Here is a 7,685-nt window from a genome sequence, read left to right on the forward strand (position 1 = left end):
GCTAGCTGCGTTCTTCATCGACGCGCGAGCCGAGTGATCCACCGCTAAGAGTCGCGTCTGACTCTGGCGAAAGGGTGCCTTGGAAGCCACCCTCTCCGCCCTTCGGGTTTTGTTCAGGCGTTCTCGCTGCTCTCTGCCTGGCAACCATGTCGGCCGGTTAGACATTTCAAACACTGGGCGCGGCTTTACCTTTGGAGCGTCCCCTCCGACAGCGCGGGACCCGTCCCCGGTCCACACCTCTCTCCACCTTGTCTCTCGCCTTCTTGGAGGAGAAGGGAGAGCCAGACCGACAACCCTGGAGAGAGGCGGCCAGAGCGGGTGCCCAGCGCCTGCCGAATCGTGGGGGGTTTATCATGGGCCCTGTTGCCCGGGCGCTCGGCCCCCTCTCGTGAGAGGGGGACTCGAGACTTCTCGACCTACCGCCTCCGCCCGCCCCGCCCCGACAGTGGGGCGCAGAGCCGGTTTCGGCGAGTGGTACCCGGGTCGGCCTGTTTGTTGGGGCTCACGGAGTTCGCTCATGGCGGAGCTCACTCTCCCCGCACTACTCGGCAGTCGGAGCAGGGGTCGGCACCCGTGAGGCGTCCGACGATGGGGACCCGGCAGCGGCGCCAGCAGGAGCCTGACGAGCGCTAAGCCGACGACCAGCCCCCGCAGGTCCATCGGCTTAAAACGACACGACTTCTCCCGGCTGGCCCACTCCGAGTACCTCCACTCGCACGGACCGTCCTCAGCGGGAGCCGCCCTCGTCCTCTGCCCGCCGTAGGGGGGGATCGGGCGGCCTCGAGGCGGAGGATGTTCGGGACGGCTGCGGGGGAACGGCGCGGCGAAGAGCGAGAGGGGAGGTCGGTTTCAGCCCCCGACAGACCTCCGCAACCCGTCACCTCGCTTTGCCGAAACCACCCCGGCCTCACGCTTCTCCACCCGATGCTGTTGTATAGGAGGGGAAACGGGGAGCGAGCCACCTCCCGGGAGGGAGGCCTCCTCCCCCGCGGCGGCCGACTCTCGGAAGCGGCCCAGGTCTGCAGGACATGGGTTGGCATAACTGCTACGACGCGCCCCAGGACAATCCCGGCTACCTGCTCTCACCGACGGCCCAGCTCGAAACCTGCCGAGCAGGAGGACACCTTCAAACAACCGACCCCCCTTCCAAGGCATCGGAAGACAGTCGAGGACACATGGAAAGAGAGCAACCAAGAGCCCCGTTGTTGGACGCAGATTGGCACTGAGACCGCAACCAGGTTTCGCGACCACATAAATGTAAGTCAACCGGGGTGTTCAATATGCCACTGTGACGCTTCAGGACAGTCCGGGCTACATACTCTCACCGCGGGCCAGCTCTCAACCTGCCGAGGAGGAGGATGCCTTCAAACAACCGACCGACCCTTCCAAGGCATCGGAAGACATTCGAGGACACATGGAAAGAGAGCAACCAAGAGCCCCGTTGTTGGACGCAGATTGGCACTGAGACCGCATCCAGGTTTCGCGACCACAAGAATGTAAGTCAACCGGGGGGTTCAATATGCCACTGTGACGCTTCAGAACAGTCCGGGCTGCATACTCTCACCGCGGGCCAGCTCTCAACCTGCCGAGGAGGAGGATGTCTTCAAACAACCGACCGACCCTTCCAAGGCATCGGAAGACATTCGAGGACACATGGAAAGAGAGCAACCAAGAGCCCCGTTGTTGGACGCAGATTGGCACTGAGACCGCATCCAGGTTTCGCGACCACAAGAATGTAAGTCAACCGGGGGGTTCAATATGCCACTGTGACGCTTCAGAACAGTCCGGGCTGCATACTCTCACCGCGGGCCAGCTCTCAACCTGCCGAGGAGGAGGATGTCTTCAAACAACCGACCGACCCTTCCAAGGCATCGGAAGACATTCGAGGACACATGGAAAGAGAGCAACCAAGAGCCCCGTTGTTGGACGCAGATTGGCACTGAGACCGCATCCAGGTTTCGCGACCACAAGAATGTAAGTCAACCGGGGGGTTCAATATGCCACTGTGACGCTTCAGAACAGTCCGGGCTGCATACTCTCACCGCGGGCCAGCTCTCAACCTGCCGAGGAGGAGGACGCCTACGAAGACCGGTCGGGGCAGCATCGTAAGTCTAGGACCTGTTCAGAGAGAGCCCAACATAGAGCCGAGAAGATGGAGCGCGCTCAGCGTCCCTAACCCTTACCAGTAAGGTAACAAGGACCAGGCTTAGGTAATATGGGACAAAGGCAACGGCAACCTCGACAATCCGGGTTGTTATCTGCTCTCACCGGCGGCCCAGCTCGCAACCTGCCGAGATGGAGGAAGCCTACGAAGACCGGTCGGTCGGGGCAGCATCGTAAGTCGAGGACCTGTTTAGAGAGAGCCCAACATAGAGCCGAGAAGATGGAGCGCGCTCATTGTCCCTAACCCTTACCAGTAAGGTATCAAGGACCAGGCTTAGGTAATATGGGACAAAGGCAACGGCAACCTCGACAATCCGGGTTAACTGCTCTCACCGGCGGCCCAGCTCGCAACCTGCCGAGATGGAGGACGCCTACGAAGACCGGTCGGTCGGTCGGGGCAGAATCGTAAGTCGAGGACCTGTTTAGAGAGAGCCCAACATAGAGCCGAGAAGATGGAGCGCGCTCATCGTCCCTAACCCTTACCAGTAAGGTATCAAGGACCAGGCTTAGGTAATATGGGACAAAGGCAACGGCAACCTCGACAATCCGGGTTAACTGCTCTCACCGGCGGCCCAGCTCGCAACCTGCCGAGATGGAGGACGCCTACGAAGACCGGTCGGTCGGTCGGGGCAGAATCGTAAGTCGAGGACCTGTTTAGAGAGAGCCCAACATAGAGCCGAGAAGATGGAGCGCGCTCATCGTCCCTAACCCTTACCAGTAAGGTATCAAGGACCAGGCTTAGGTAATATGGGACAAAGGCAACGGCAACCTCGACAATCCGGGTTAACTGCTCTCACCGACGGCCCAGCTCGCAACCTGCCGAGATGAAGGATGCCTACGAAGACCGGTCGGTCTTAAGTCGAGGACCTGTTTAGAGAGAGCCCAACATAGAGCCGAGAAGATGGAGCGCGCTCAGCGTCCCTAACCCTTACCAGTAAGGTAACAAGGACCAGGCTTAGGTAATATGGGACAAAGGCAACAACAACCTCGACAATCCGGGTTAACTGCTCTCTCTGGCGGCCCAGCTCGCAAAGTGCCGAGGAGGACGCCTTTGTCGCCCACGGGGAACCGAGGCCGCTTTCCCGGCGGCTTAGCGGCTCCACATGGGATGGGGCCGCCCCCCTCCGGAGAGGGGGGGAGGGAAGCCACCGTGGAGCCGCGTGTGGCTTGCATGCGGGAGCCACGCCGACACTTCCAGCCTCGGGCGAGGCGGAAGACGGCTTTGGACTACTTGCGAAAAACAACCGTGCCCCATGCGCGGGTGCGCCTGGGAGCACCTCGGCTAGAGAGGCCCTTGCGAGCAGCGGACATACGGGGGCGGTCACTGCCTCCCCGTCGTTTAAAGCTTTCTCTCGCGCCTCGGGCTCCGGCGACACCAGCACACTCTCGGACGCCTTTTAGAGTGATAGAAGCAGCACTGAGCAAACGCACCTCGCGGGAGCGAGAGGTACCGGCGCCCGCCTTAGCAGGACCGCCGGGCTTTTTGGGACACCGGCCGTAGGTGGCCGGGGGCGAAACAGACCCGGACGGTGTGGGAGGAAGACGCGCTCGCCGTAACCGACAGTGCTCCAAAGCACTGCCGAGCGAGTGGTCCCTCCGCCGCCGGGTCGCGGGGAGCCAGATCGATCTGAGGAGTCTTGGACAAATTCCAAAGACTCAAACGGCGCGGGAGCACGTGCTCCTCTCACAGCTTAACGACAGGTGGCCGAGGCCGACGGGGACTTCCAGGAGGCCGGCATGACGTGCCACTACATACCGGTCACACCATGGAAGTCCTTCTCGGCCACAAACGGTTAGGACTTCCCGCTAGGAAGAACCGTAGGGACTTGGAACGCGGAGCAGAAATGCCCTCTCACAGGATTTCAGGTGAAGGAGATATTCGCACCCCTAAAAGTGTCACCACCTCAAATACACCGGGGTAAGGTGCCAACTTACCCGGGCTCCTGGAACTGCTGCCCGGCTGAAGCCCAAAATAAAAACCTCATAGGGTTTTTCCTCCAAAACGTCAATGAAGACAGACCTGCCAGCCAGGCCGACGGGGACTTCCAGGAGGCCGGCATGACGTGCCACTACATACCGGTCACACCATGGAAGTCCTTCTCGGGTTGGACCAGGTGCAGCTCCCGCTAGAACGTGCAGCACGTCCTCCTTCACGGTACTCTCGGTTGGACTCGCCAACGTGGCCGAGCTCCTACAACTGCTGGTCGGACTGGGACTCCAGAAAGAATGCACCAAAGTTCTTTCGTGGAAGTCCAGGTGCACCGGACCGACCAGCCAACGAGGCCGACGGGGACTTCCAGGAGGCCGGCATGACGTGCCACTACATACCGGTCACACCATGGAAGTCCTTCTCGGCCACAAACGGTTAGGACTTCCCGCTAGGAAGAACCGTAGGGACTTGGAACGCGGAGCAGAAATGCCCTCTCACAGGATTTCAGGTGAAGGAGATATTCGCACCCCTAAAAGTGTCACCACCTCAAATACACCGGGGTAAGGTGCCAACTTACCCGGGCTCCTGGAACTGCTGCCCGGCTGAAGCCCAAAATAAAAACCTCATAGGGTTTTTCCTCCAAAACGTCAATGAAGACAGACCTGCCAGCCAGGCCGACGGGGACTTCCAGGAGGCCGGCATGACGTGCCACTACATACCGGTCACACCATGGAAGTCCTTCTCGGGTTGGACCAGGTGCAGCTCCCGCTAGAACGTGCAGCACGTCCTCCTTCACGGTACTCTCGGTTGGACTCGCCAACGTGGCCGAGCTCCTACAACTGCTGGTCGGCCTGGGACTCCAGAAAGAATGCACCAAAGTTCTTTCGTGGAAGTCCAGGTGCACCGGACCGACCAGCCAACGAGGCCGACGGGGACTTCCAGGAGGCCGGCATGACGTGCCACTACATACCGGTCACACCATGGAAGTCCTTCTCGGCCACAAACGGTTAGGACTTCCCGCTAGGAAGAACCGTAGGGACTTGGAACGCGGAGCAGAAATGCCCTCTCACAGGATTTCAGGTGAAGGAGATATTCGCACCCCTAAAAGTGTCACCACCTCAAATACACCGGGGTAAGGTGCCAACTTACCCGGGCTCCTGGAACTGCTGCCCGGCTGAAGCCCAAAATAAAAACCTCATAGGGTTTTTCCTCCAAAACGTCAATGAAGACAGACCTGCCAGCCAGGCCGACGGGGACTTCCAGGAGGCCGGCATGACGTGCCACTACATACCGGTCACACCATGGAAGTCCTTCTCGGGTTGGACCAGGTGCAGCTCCCGCTAGAACGTGCAGCACGTCCTCCTTCACGGTACTCTCGGTTGGACTCGCCAACGTGGCCGAGCTCCTACAACTGGTGGTCGGACTGGGACTCCAGAAAGAATGCACCAAAGTTCTTTCGTGGAAGTCCAGGTGCACCGGACCGACCAGCCAACGAGGCCGACGGGGACTTCCAGGAGGCCGGCATGACGTGCCACTACATACCGGTCACACCATGGAAGTCCTTCTCGGCCACAAACGGTTAGGACTTCCCGCTAGGAAGAACCGTAGGGACTTGGAACGCGGAGCAGAAATGCCCTCTCACAGGATTTCAGGTGAAGGAGATATTCGCACCCCTAAAAGTGTCACCACCTCAAATACACCGGGGTAAGGTGCCAACTTACCCGGGCTCCTGGAACTGCTGCCCGGCTGAAGCCCAAAATAAAAACCTCATAGGGTTTTTCCTCCAAAACGTCAATGAAGACAGACCTGCCAGCCAGGCCGACGGGGACTTCCAGGAGGCCGGCATGACGTGCCACTACATACCGGTCACACCATGGAAGTCCTTCTCGGGTTGGACCAGGTGCAGCTCCCGCTAGAACGTGCAGCACGTCCTCCTTCACGGTACTCTCGGTTGGACTCGCCAACGTGGCCGAGCTCCTACAACTGCTGGTCGGACTGGGACTCCAGAAAGAATGCACCAAAGTTCTTTCGTGGAAGTCCAGGTGCACCGGACCGACCAGCCAACGAGGCCGACGGGGACTTCCAGGAGGCCGGCATGACGTGCCACTACATACCGGTCACACCATGGAAGTCCTTCTCGGCCACAAACGGTTAGGACTTCCCGCTAGGAAGAACCGTAGGGACTTGGAACGCGGAGCAGAAATGCCCTCTCACAGGATTTCAGGTGAAGGAGATATTCGCACCCCTAAAAGTGTCACCACCTCAAATACACCGGGGTAAGGTGCCAACTTACCCGGGCTCCTGGAACTGCTGCCCGGCTGAAGCCCAAAATAAAAACCTCATAGGGTTTTTCCTCCAAAACGTCAATGAAGACAGACCTGCCAGCCAGGCCGACGGGGACTTCCAGGAGGCCGGCATGACGTGCCACTACATACCGGTCACACCATGGAAGTCCTTCTCGGGTTGGACCAGGTGCAGCTCCCGCTAGAACGTGCAGCACGTCCTCCTTCACGGTACTCTCGGTTGGACTCGCCAACGTGGCCGAGCTCCTACAACTGCTGGTCGGCCTGGGACTCCAGAAAGAATGCACCAAAGTTCTTTCGTGGAAGTCCAGGTGCACCGGACCGACCAGCCAACGAGGCCGACGGGGACTTCCAGGAGGCCGGCATGACGTGCCACTACATACCGGTCACACCATGGAAGTCCTTCTCGGCCACAAACGGTTAGGACTTCCCGCTAGGAAGAACCGTAGGGACTTGGAACGCGGAGCAGAAATGCCCTCTCACAGGATTTCAGGTGAAGGAGATATTCGCACCCCTAAAAGTGTCACCACCTCAAATACACCGGGGTAAGGTGCCAACTTACCCGGGCTCCTGGAACTGCTGCCCGGCTGAAGCCCAAAATAAAAACCTCATAGGGTTTTTCCTCCAAAACGTCAATGAAGACAGACCTGCCAGCCAGGCCGACGGGGACTTCCAGGAGGCCGGCATGACGTGCCACTACATACCGGTCACACCATGGAAGTCCTTCTCGGGTTGGACCAGGTGCAGCTCCCGCTAGAACGTGCAGCACGTCCTCCTTCACGGTACTCTCGGTTGGACTCGCCAACGTGGCCGAGCTCCTACAACTGCTGGTCGGACTGGGACTCCAGAAAGAATGCACCAAAGTTCTTTCGTGGAAGTCCAGGTGCACCGGACCGACCAGCCAACGAGGCCGACGGGGACTTCCAGGAGGCCGGCATGACGTGCCACTACATACCGGTCACACCATGGAAGTCCTTCTCGGCCACAAACGGTTAGGACTTCCCGCTAGGAAGAACCGTAGGGACTTGGAACGCGGAGCAGAAATGCCCTCTCACAGGATTTCAGGTGAAGGAGATATTCGCACCCCTAAAAGTGTCACCACCTCAAATACACCGGGGTAAGGTGCCAACTTACCCGGGCTCCTGGAACTGCTGCCCGGCTGAAGCCCAAAATAAAAACCTCATAGGGTTTTTCCTCCAAAACGTCAATGAAGACAGACCTGCCAGCCAGGCCGACGGGGACTTCCAGGAGGCCGGCATGACGTGCCACTACATACCGGTCACACCATG

At 59.3% G+C, this 7,685-nt stretch overlaps 1 non-coding gene across 1 annotated transcript in view; it reads right to left on the minus strand.

Moving 5' to 3' along the window:
• The window catches only part of LOC142751431 (5.8S ribosomal RNA), a 154-nt gene extending 101 nt beyond the window's left edge, over positions 1 to 53 (minus strand). Inside the window, exon 1 of the ribosomal RNA XR_012882977.1 lies at positions 1 to 53. This exon is cut by the window's left edge and continues 101 nt beyond it. This is a non-coding gene — a ribosomal RNA (5.8S ribosomal RNA).
• Between the last annotated feature and the right edge of the window lie 7,632 nt (positions 54 to 7,685).

This window comes from Rhinoderma darwinii, chromosome 3 (genome assembly GCF_050947455.1).
Source record: "Rhinoderma darwinii isolate aRhiDar2 chromosome 3, aRhiDar2.hap1, whole genome shotgun sequence".
NCBI lineage: Eukaryota > Metazoa > Chordata > Amphibia > Anura > Rhinodermatidae > Rhinoderma > Rhinoderma darwinii.